Here is a 12,695-nt window from a genome sequence, read left to right on the forward strand (position 1 = left end):
GCACTGCTTTCTGACAAACTGGAAGATATTTCCCTCTGGCTTGGTGTATTCACTGTGTGAATACTTGGTAATAACCCAAATTTCTCTCAAACTGATTGTGCTGTTTCTATTTCGGTTTCAGGCCTTGGGAATGACTGAATAAGTTAGGGACTTTGCTCTCTGAACAATTCTCTGTATTGAAAACTGCTTCCGTTCTTTATTCCAGGCTTTTCTGGTGCTTTTTCCCTCTTTAGCGTTTTTCTTTTTTGCTTTACCCAGTCTAAGCTTCAGGATCTTTTGTAAACATGCTGCTTTTGTGCGCCTTTGACTCTGAGTCTTGGATAGTCTATTTCCATCAGTATCTGTTGAGTGATACTCTGGAATCCGCGGTCCTGCTGCATGCGGAATCTGTTTGTGAAGGCATCTCTTCTCTGTTCTCCGAGTATTGACGCTTTCCCCTTTTCCTTAGATGTTTCCTGCACATTGATTTATGTTAGTTGCTGTCTTACAATTTACGCAAAGGAAAAGAGTAATGACGAAAAGATTGACATGAACGCTTTAGCTCTAATGAATGCATAATCATGACACTCATAATGAACTGACTCTTCGAAAAACACAACACAATCCTTCTCGGATACTTTGGCATACAATCATTAATTTCTTTTAAGGCGCGCACCCAATTTTGGTCTACAGACAGCTTTCCTTGAACACTGTGTCGAGGAAATTTTGCGATGAGTGATTTTTGCGACTCGCATCGCAGTGTCGAGGATTGCGTCGTTTAAGATGTGTCATTTCAGGAATTGATGATCGCATTCATCGCAGATCGCAATGTCGAAGATCGTAAATCGCAGATCGCAATATCGCAGATCGCACTTAATCATCCAATCATTGTGTTCTGCTTATGCGATGTTGCGATATGCGACGTCGCATATCAGCGGTCGGTGATTCCTTAAGTTTTTTATTTAAGAGCGCTTCACAATATAAGCGATGCGATGAATTTCGTGTCGCTTCTTCACAGCTTATTATGCGCATAGGAAAACGTCTCACTCTCTTCTCGCGATGCGATACAGCTTTAGGGAGTCAAAATACAAAAATTTTGATAAAATGTTTTTTTGGATTTTTTGTTAAGGGTCCCCATTTGCTTGGTGTTATTGCTAATACCAATCAAAGAGGGGGGTTGTTGGTGACCACAACAGGCCCCTTAGACTCCTATATATAGAAAGGATGTTTTATCCTTTGAATCATTCAAGAATTGTTGATTTGTGTAATGTAAAGGAGGTTCCCCCCTCAAAGAGGTTGATTTTGAAGTCGTTGATCTATCTTTTCTATCTTTTTTTCATTTGGTTGCATAACACACTCCATCCTGATACTGAACCTTTGGAAGGTTCTGCATGCAACACTTCTCTCTAGTGTTGTAGCTACAACAACTCCTCAAACCAGAACAAAAAAATTGAAGCAAACAAACAAACAAACAAAACAAAACAAAAAAAAAAACAAAAACAAAAAACAAAAAAACCATCCAACCTAAATTAGTATGATGCATATGTCAACAAAGTCTTTAACTGCTATTGCTTCTGTCAACTGAAAAAAAATTGTGCTTCTGCTGACTCTACCTTTTTGCATTGTTGTCAACTCTTCTCTACACTCTTTAGTATTTGACTACTCTAGCTTGTCACTCTCATCTCTTACTACATCAACCACTATTGATTCCTCCTGCTACTATTAACTTTGGGCTCCCGTAGAAAGGTACGATCCATGACAAATAACCTCTCAATGGACCCTCCCCAATTTTAGCCCTCTCGGGACTATCCCTTCACATTTCCCCACCTCACACCTGGAGGTATCGCTACATATTCTCCCTCTATCCACTTGGCTCAAAATTTCCCCCTACTAGAGGTCTCTGCATGAGTGGATGCCTCCACTCAGTCTCCTCTCTGCTTCTCCAATTGTGGCTGCTCCAAAATTTTCTGATACTGCTTCTTCTCTGCTTGAGTGGATCTCTCCACGTAGTCTCCTCTATGCTTCTCCAATTGAGGCTGCTCCACAATTGTTTGAGACTACTTAGGCTTTTTGTAGGGCTAGATGTTGAGAAGTAATTCACTCTCCCTCTCAACCACCAAGTCTTCAACCTTTTCCTTTCTCCTCAAGGCCTTGCATGCGTCTTGTACCTCAAAAACATATGTTCTTGACTCATGCACCAATCTATTTCACCTGTCCCATGCTAGTGTGTCTAAGGAAAACATTTCCCTTAATAAAAATCACATCATAGCCACGCTCTTCCAATACCGCAACTAAAACAAGATTCTTCTTTAGTCCTGGAACATACATCACATCTTTGATTCTGAGAGGGTAGCCAGACTCCATCTAAAAGGTAACTGTATCGATTCTGATAGCTCTATACATCCTGTTATCTCCAAAATCTATGCTCGGATTGAGGTATTTCTCCTCAAAATCACTAAAGCGATGTTTGTTCCCCATCATATGGAACGAGGCACCATTGTCAAGATACCACATGTCTCCCGTGATAGTGTTGGCAATGCATGAAATGAGAGTGAAATCAAGTTCAAATTGTGAAGTTAGAGCTTCACATGTTGCAGCTATTGCAGGCTCCTTGTTACTCACTTTCTTCTGTGAGAAATTCGAGGCATAGTTTATGTGCTTGTGACAGTGAAAACACTTGACTTTCAATAATTCCATCTTCTTGTCGACCACCTCACCTTGGGACTTCTTTCCGTTGACATTCTTTTATTTACTCACTACAGAAAAGTCCTCTTCCACTTCTTTAGAAGAAGTCCCATATTTTGTGTTTCTTCGAAACTCCTCTTTTACCAAACCTGACCACAGTTGTTCCCAATCTGGCAACTTCTCCCTCCCATTGACAGAGTCCTAATAGCTATTCCAACTCTTGGGAAGGCCTAGGAGATCTAGGTTCACCATATCATCCTTGGCAATGGTGATTCCAACACTTCCAAGCTCATCCCGACAATGAGTGAACTTGTTCAAGTAATTTGGAATTGAGTCGCCCACCTCCATCTTGATTTTTCAAAGTTTTCCCTTCAGTGCCAACTTCCTATGGTCGTTGTTGTTCTGAAATAGTTCCACCAATGCTTTCCACATAGCATACAAAGTTTCCTTGCCATGGATACTTGAGACAATATGGTCTCGAACTCCCTCAAGTATAATTCACCTTGTCCTTGCCACAAACTTCTTCCTTTCAACCGGATCTTTGGCATCCGATGTTGAAGGCTTAGGAATGTCTTGATCAATGAATTCATTGAGGCCATTATATTCAAGCACTACCTCCATCCTGTCCTTCCAGGCTGTGTAATTCAAGCTGCCATCTAAGTCATACTCAAGTCTCAAACCATAGAAATCCATTTGCCAACCCTAAAGTGTGAACTGCAAATTCAAATTTTACCTATAACCCCAAACTCGAAATCTCCTCTATTATATTGTCTTTAGCTATGATACCATGTAGATTTTCCTGTAGATTCACAACTCATTTAGTTTTCTAAAACACAAGACAAGAATCTACTATATTCTCAAACAACAGAAACCAATGATCGATGAAAACAATAATCAACAAGAGGAAGCACATCAATGGCACATAACACAATATTTATCCAGGTAAAGCCACTGCTCAAAACCCCTACTATCTATATTTTATTAATTATAGATCTGAGGGAAAATACAATGCTTGTTATCACTAGAACAATTCCTGCACAAGTATGATCAACTCTCTGCTCACAAGCTAGCTCAAGACAAACCTTAGCCTATTTTGGTGCTCTCTGAGCCCCTATTTCCTTGCACAATTCCTAGATGAATTATCCTATATTAAATGAGGAAATCATTCTTCCATAACTGCGCAATCCAAACTGAGGTCATTCTCTGATTGCATGCATGATTTGTACAACTCGAAAAATCATACAACTGATACTACAATGTCCCTACACTCTAGTCTCAACTGGGTCTTTCTCTGAACTGACATGCATGAGTTTCTCATGAGGGAATATTCGGTTAGTTGGAGTAGCACTGAGCATGCACCAGCGCACCAACTCACTACTATACCTCTACTAGTTCCTCCAACAATTAGAACTAGTTTAACTAACTATAACTTAATCAAACTGAGTTATCTAATTACAACTCAAATAAACTCATCCTGGACCTCTAAAATTTAGGGATAACATAGACATGACTACAGAAATACTTCCAACTCGAAATTCCTAAGCTAATTAACAACTTAACTTAGATAACTATTACAAGTTGCTATGAGAAAATAATTACAATATAATTCAAGGACAAATTAAATTGGAATTTCTAAATTAACATTTCTTATTGTTATTTTCAACAAAACGTATTCCCAGATTGCCAATAAATTCATCCAGTATGTAAATGATAAGCCACTCAGTGAGATGAGGGATATAGATGTGGTGGATAGGGTGTTTTCTATCATGGAGATCTCCAAAGTAGTTTAGAAGGAGGAGGCCAGAGCCAAAGATGAAGAATGCCTAGACATGGTGTTGAAGGATGTGGCTACCTTCAACTCTGAGTTTGAGGAGAGAGTCAGAGCAGGGTTTCCTAACTATTTGGATTTTGTGGGAGTGTTGATCCCGTGGGAACAATACAGTCAGATGTTAGTTGAGGCCAAGAGCAAGGTGGATTCATCTCATGAGAAGACTTCTACCCTGAAAGGTAAAACTGTGGTTAATTATCTAATAAGGGATTTTTAGTTGTTAGGATTGGTCAAGACCTTATTCCAACCTAGGTTGAAGTATACAGGGCTCACAAATCTCAAGATTTCATATCAAAAATTCTTTCATGCACCTCTACCAACACCAACGTTGTGGCAAATATGTGAACAATTCATCAATCCTCCAGTTCTCTAGATCATCAACCCAACAATGTTGTCCGTTGGACTTGTCTATCATGATTAAAGATACTATTGATTGTGTCAATCATGACACTTTGATATTTTATGTTCTATGTAAATATTCTATTTTTAGAGACTCAATTCTAGTTAGTTAGGATTCGGATAGTACAAATGTGTCACTAAAGCACATTGATATTTTTGTTATGATGATTCACTGCCAAATCAAGAAAGGATATTTTCAAAAGGGTTCTCTCCATGAGGCCCTATAAAAACAATTTATGATACATGACCAGGGGTTCCGAATTTTGTTTTCAAGAGGGAAGCTCTGCAAGTTGTAAATGAAATCTATGCTCTATTGAAGATTAATGAAATATTTTGGCGATTTCGACTCATATGAATGTGTAGTATGTATTCTTTGTTGTGTTTGTTCCATATACCCTCACTCTTCTTCCTAGATTACATGTAATAGAAACTGTTGGATATGTTTTTATGAATTCATGGATTCATATTTGTCTAATGCTAATCTAAGATGCCTATGACTGATAATAATTATTATCCTTAAAATGTGTTCCGTGTATCTTAGCACATAATTTGAATGTTTTTCTCATGCACTTCATGCTGAACTTCGATGCAGTGGATTCTTAATTTAAGACCAATGTGTTGGTTTTCTTTCCTTCTTGATTATTCTCTTCAATATACTACAAATGACTGATAAAATTGCATGCTCATGTAATATTGGCTGCTGGAGTTAGACATTAATGCTTCTATGAGTATTACTTTGCATCCAGCTTTGTATTTCTCTTCATAAAGAATATTTTGAGCCAATTATGACTTAAAATCTAATTAAATATTGAGTGTAAGTGAACAATTCCATCATATCTTATAAGCACTCATCAATATGTCCTAGGCACTTGTCTTTGTTCAACTCAAGGGTTGTCTCTAGGATCTACAAAAGGTGCAACATTCTCTTTCTTTTTTGCATTCTGATCCCTTGCTAATTTTAGCTTCTATTTACCTTTACCTTTATCTTTCCCTTCCCATCCTTGCTGATATTTTATCTTATGCTTTAACTATCCATATCAATGCTTCAATATCCCAATAACATCCTCAAGTGACAGAGGACCATCATACTCAATCCGATCTCTAAATTCCAATGGAAATCCACTAACAAATATATTAACTTTATCTTTCTTATCTTTAAGATATGATACATACCTCAATAACTCCAAGAACTTGGTCATATATCCTCATCTATCATCGATACCATCTTAAGCTCATAGAATTCCTTGGATTTTCTATCATAGTACCTTTCTGACAAGTATTTCTTCCTGAAAATTATATTGAATTCATGCCAACTCAAGTCTTTTGTCCTGATGTATCTGACCCATTTCACATCATCCCACCAGATTTCTTCTTTCCCATTGAGGTTGAAGATAACTATTTTCATCTTCATATTCTTTGTGTACTCATGTAGTTCAAAGATCTTCTTCATCCCAAGTAACCAAGCTTTTGCATCCTTCAGTTTCTACAAATATCCATTAAAGGTAGGTGGCATAGCTTTTTAACTCATTTGGTAAGTATCCCCTTTCACTCCTCCTGTAAGGGTGATAGTGATGATGATTATAGTGCACGTCAAAACCAGAACTAGAATAATACATGTGTCCATCCCCTCTCTTATCTAGAGTATACAAGGGCCTGTCATCTCTATATGTTTCATCCCTATCCGACCTATCATCTCTCCTATGCCACATTTGTTCTATCCTCCTGCCCATGGCTAATCCAGAGTGGTCTCTATCTCTACAATTCTGACAAACTCTTAAGGATTACTTCATTGATTTCTGCTTGTTTCTCTGTGGTTGCATGATTTTGTCATTTTATGCTTTACAACTTCTTATCTCCACCTTCAAACTTCTTAATATGTCTGCTAAGTCAGAAGAGTTCCCAACACCATGTTGTTCATCTGATCCACAGGGAGAGTTCAAGAACTGTAGTCTAACATCTTTCTAGTCATATTTGATATTCTTCCTGCAAGTATACCATGTCATCTAAACTAGAATATAATATAATCAACATACCTAAGTATAGTTCAGGGGAGGATATCTCATTTGCAAGATCAACCAGATTAGCGTAATACATGTATAAACATAATCTTAAAAATACAGAAACATCCTTTCAACCATTATCAATGTGTGACCATACTGACCACATACCATGACCTCATGCATGATAGCTATAACCATGTCAATGTACGCATAATCAACATATATACGACATGCATGCATACACAATACATACAAACATTGAAATTCATAACTAGTGCATAAATGACCTATACTCATGATAAACACATTCAAAAACACACCATCCACTTTCACATGGCGATACAATTGCGACCATGACCAACGCCATGTACATAGACCACCAACATAGAGAACACATATATGCAACTGATATGAATGCATGACCAACACACCAACCATCTAGTCCAAGGGGTGAACTATGCTCTAATACCACTTTGTAACACCCTCCTCCCACATTTACCCAGTTTAGCCAATATGATGGGGTAAACATGTGACAAGAGGATACTATGATGTGATTCAATTCCCCATGTGCAGTTAAGGAAGTGGAACCAACAACACACAACCAATCTAACCTTCTACACATGTTATAGAACCTTCAAGAGCCAACCAACCCATCTAGGTGACCAACCCTTGAGGTAACTTGACATTTTACTGACCTAGACCCTCAATCGCTCCCATGACATGGGCATGCATGCGAGTGGGACCCTCTAGTCACTCCCATAGCAAGGGCATGCCAAGGATTGGGGAGTTTTTCAGCTAGTTCAAGGCCAACGATGATCCGGATTTAAACATGATCGCAACAAATTATAGAGATAACCATAAACATATAGGTGCAGTGGAAATAATATTTCATTTCATTAATGTAAAATACCAAAATATGCTTACAAACAGAAATGGAAATAAACTAGCTAAGGCGATGGTAGCTTATCTCTAAGAAGATATGTGGTGGCTACATGCCTCTGAACTATGTTACAATGAGGCTTGAAGGCCTTTTTATTGTTGAGAAACAATGGAAAACCCTAAACATCCAAAAAACCTAACCCTACAAGATGAAACACCAAATTGTGGGCCACGTTTGGGTAAATTGGTACATCAACTTCCCGGGGTCATAACTTTGGCATACAAACTCCGTTTGATGTGCACAATATCTCGTTAGAAATATCTATCTGAGAACTACAACTTTGGGAAGAGCAACATCAATTTGTGGACCCATGCTACTCCCAATTTTCCCAAAAAACATCATTTAGGGCCTCAAAACGGCTCCGGAAGTTCATGACCCGAATAAATGCAAAAAATAGTAAACTGTGCTACAACTAAGGAAACTGAAAAGCTAAAAGAAACAATGGTGGGGGTCTAAGTGGACTTGGCAGGTGGCCACCAATATCCACCTGGATCATTCCTCCCCCTTTAGGAAGCAATGGTCCCCATTGCGTTGAGTTCCTCCATGAGATGAGGAAACTTATATTGAACTTGGTCCCTAGTGAGCCACTTCCCCTGGTGAAGTAGTTGGCCTAATTTGACAACTCGATATAGTTGGATATTCTGTTGGAGAGTGTGCCTGATCTGTGTGTTCATGATCCGATCAGTTGTAGCTTGTTCCATGCAATCTGGATTTAACTCTGTGGGTGTGAGTTGTTTTGCAATGTTGGATGTGTCTAGTAATGGTGGAAAGTATGGTCGAAGGTGGTCCACATTGAACATTGGGTGCAGGCCAAGGAATGGGGGAATGTTGGGCTCAAATGCATTGTCTCTCACAGTGTTGGTAATGGTGTAAGGATCATAGTGGAGTGGTCTAAATTTTTGATAGGATCCGGTAAGGCGTTCCTTTTGCAAATGCAACCAGACTTTGTCGCCCACTTGAAACTTGTGTGGCATCCGATGTTGATCATGTTGTTGCATGTACTTGGCATTTGATTTCTCTAGAATGTCATGGACCTGTTGGTGAATATGTTGGATGTGCTCAATGAAGTTGTTTGCCTTATCTGTTTTGGACTGGACATGAGTTGAATCTGCGTGAGTAGCTGCAAATGGCATGGCCACATCAACGAGACATAGTGGCTGGAATCCCAAGCCCACCTGAAAAGGGTTGTGGCCAATCGAGCTGTGGAGAGCCCGATTGTAGTTGTGCTGAACATAGGGGAGGCTCTCATCCCATGTGTGTTGATGCTTTGAGTTGTACATGCGCAAAATGTGTCCGATCATCATGTTAACAACTTCTGTATGGCCATCAGTTTGAGGATGGAAGGTTATGGACTTAGTGATTTTGGTGTCCAGCATCAACCAAAGATTGGACCAAAATGTATTGAGGAAACTTGTGTCCCGATCTAAGATGATAGACTGTGGGATCCCAAAGTGTACCCATACTCGTTCAAAGAAGAGTTTAGCAATGGCTTCTACTATGATATTCTTCTTGCAGGCTGCCATAATGGCCATCTTCAAGAACCTGTCAATGACCACAAAAACACAATCATTTCCATGCTTAGTGGAAGGAAGGCCTGACATGTAATCCATGGAGATGGATTCCCAAGGTCGACTAGGGGTAGGCAGCGGGGTATTGAGGCCTTGCTTCTTGATGGTCGGTTTGGCAATTTCACAGGTCGTGCATGATCTGATGTACTTCTCGACATCTTGTCGAAGATTCGGCCAATAGAAATACTTCTGCAGTATTGCCACCGTTTTCTCGACCCCGAATTCCTAGCAACCCGACTATAGTGTACTTCCCAAATCATCTTGACACGCTTGCTTGAAGGAACACAAAGGTGACCTAGGTGGCATAACAGGGCATCCTGGAGGTGAAAATATGGAACATGTTGACCCTCCAAGAGTGTCTGGTATGTGTGGCCAAATTTTGGGTCGCTTTGTAGAGAAGTGGCCAATCAAGAGTCTCATGCCCACAAGAGTTGAGCATGATGGTTAACGCCATGATCGGTGGTCATCTGAGGTAATCAGCAAAATTATTAGTGCTGTCCTTCTTATACTTGATATAACTATTGTGGGTATGTGGACCACTTCTAATAGCCATCATTCTATAATTTCCCTTGGGTCTGTATAAACTGCGGGGGTCAGTGGTCTGTGTGGATGACCGTTTCCTTCCCCAAAATGTAATGCTTCCATTGTCGGCAAGCCTGCATAATGGAATACATCTCTTTGTCATAAGTGGGGTACTTCTAGACTGTGTCTGAAAGTGTCTCATTGTGATATGCCACTAGATGCCCATGTTGAGTAAGGACTGCCCCAACAACATAGTCAGAGGCATCTGTATCGACCTCAAATGGTTTTTGCAAATCTGGTAATGCAAGCACTAGTGCCAAGCAGAGGCGATCCTTCAACTCTATGAATGCCTTCTGTTGAGATTCAAACCAAAAAAATTTTGCTTTCACTCCTCCCTTGGTTACTTGACTCAAGGGCCAAGTGATATGAGAAAATACCAAGACGAACCTGCAGTAGAAGTTGGCAAGAGATAGAAAGTTGTAGAGCTCTGTCAGAGTGGTTTGAGGTGGCCAATCCTGAATGACTTGGATCTTGGCTGGATCCACATGCACCCATTTTCCATCAATAATGTATCCTAGATATTGAACTTGGGTCATGCCAAAAGTGCATTTCTCCAAATTGGCACATAACTTGTGTTGCCGTAGTGTTTGGAGAACTTATCGGATGTGGTGGAGGTGCTCTTCCCAACTCTGGCTGAAGATCAGGATGTCATCCAAGTATACCACTAAAAATGAGTTGGTGAATGGATGTAAGATGTCATCCATTAGCCTCATTAAGGTTGCAGGAGCATTCGTCAATCCGAAAGGCATAACCAACCATTCAAAAAGGCCCTCCTTGGCTTTGAAGGCAGTCTTCCACACATCGGAGGGTTCGATTGGTACTTAGTGATACCCTGACTTCAAATCGATATTGCTGAAATATTTTCCCCCTTCAATTGGTCCATGAGGTCATCAATCCGTGGAATCTGGTACCTATTATGGACAATGATCTTGTTCACTGCCCAATTGTTGGAGAGGTAAATCCCCTCTGCGGACAGAGGCGATCCCACTAGCCCAAAATGGGTCTAGCAATAATCAATTAACGCTACCATGCAATTTCCTAGTTGCAAACTGAAAGTGGATTATGAGAACCAACCTGGAGTCCAACACTAGTGTCGTAGAAGAGTTGATACTCCCGTTCCCTTGCTCCGGCAGGTCACGATCCTCACGATCTTCGCGAATGGATACCTGCACATGAAAAGAACGAAGCGAATACAAGCATAAAATCCACTAAATACAACTATATATCAGTCAGAAAGGATATAGATCAAACATTATCATAGCGAACAATAAGATCAGAACCATACTGATAGTCGTTCATTAATGAATAATCAACAGAGAAAGATACAACCAAATTTCTGACATTGAATCTCTCCTCTGGCTGGGCGAGCAGCTATATATGTCTTGCAATAGACCTTTCTCTCTCAGACTTCCGGCAGCATAACCTCCCTATGCTCCAAGACTCTTACTATCACTCAAGACAAGCATTATCACTACCACTCAAAAAACTAGTTTGTCAAATGCATGAGGATAGACTTTTATAGATGGAGAAGGGGAGGAAGATACAATGCATCAAGACACCCATTATGAATTGGCATTATCTCCAAAAAGCCGCTATGGATAGATGATGAATCTTGACATCTAGAAGATTAGATTTATCCTCAAAAGACTTCATGAATTGAAGGGAAAAAACATCTGGGCGCGCGTTTGTTAAAAATCTTTTCCAAACTCGGTTGGCGCGGGTGTTACTCTAAGACAGAGTGCCAATGGGCGCGCCTTCTTTTGAGGATCTCCCTCATTGGCGCGGGTAGTACACTGTGGACCCGCGCTAATGGAAAAAGGACACTTTTCAGGGATATTTTGCAAGAGGTGTCTTCAGGGCACATGAAGTCCATACTTAGGGGAACATAATGCAAGTGTTTTTAAGTTATTTCACTGCTCACAGGTCCCGGAATGAGTCCTCCAAAGTACGGGAAAGGGGTAACAGGGACGGTGACCAATGGTGACAAATTACTATGTAACAGATGCCCCCTAAAGCATGAGGCCCGAGAGAGAGAGGGGTGAAATGCTTTACAAGAACACACGTAGCTGCCGCCAAGAATCTGCATCGAGAGATACAACTGATAGCTCAAGTACATGATATATGTGGTATGGTCGCAGCCATCCATAAGAGAGTACATAATAATCTAGATCCATAGTATGGGCGCAGCCATCTGGTTAGGATCAATGAATCGACTCAGGTATGGTCGCAACCATCCAGTGAATGAGTCATGTAACAAGAATCACGCCTGGATTACAATAGACAAAATCCAGGGTCTTGCGCTCCATCTCGACCCGAACAAAAGTACAAGTTCAAGCATGCGAATATATGAGCTGAAGTCGAACATGCATGAACATCGTCTGATTACCAGTCAATAATGAAAACTGTTAACAGACGCGAGAGGTACCACCAATAATGACAATGGCCCTCAAGGTACTATAGGTACAATCTACGACATGCGAATTAGTGATCTGGCGTCGAACACCTGTAGAATCATTCGATCAGAGGCCAATGATGAAAACCTCACGTCGAACACGAAGAACCTGCCATTGAGGCATGCAGGCTCCAAGGCACCGGAAGGGAGTCTCTAGATCAGCTTCCTGGATAATGAGCTGAAGTCGACAGGAAGTGACCATGATCGAAGGTGGGCCATGATGTTTCCCACATTAGCGACACGAGACAGAGAGATAATGTTG

The sequence above is a fragment of the Pinus tabuliformis genome, chromosome 6, assembly GCF_031772625.1.
Source record: "Pinus tabuliformis cultivar Carrire ecotype Pingquan chromosome 6, CPIR1, whole genome shotgun sequence".
NCBI classification, from domain to species: Eukaryota; Viridiplantae; Streptophyta; class Pinopsida; order Pinales; family Pinaceae; genus Pinus; species Pinus tabuliformis.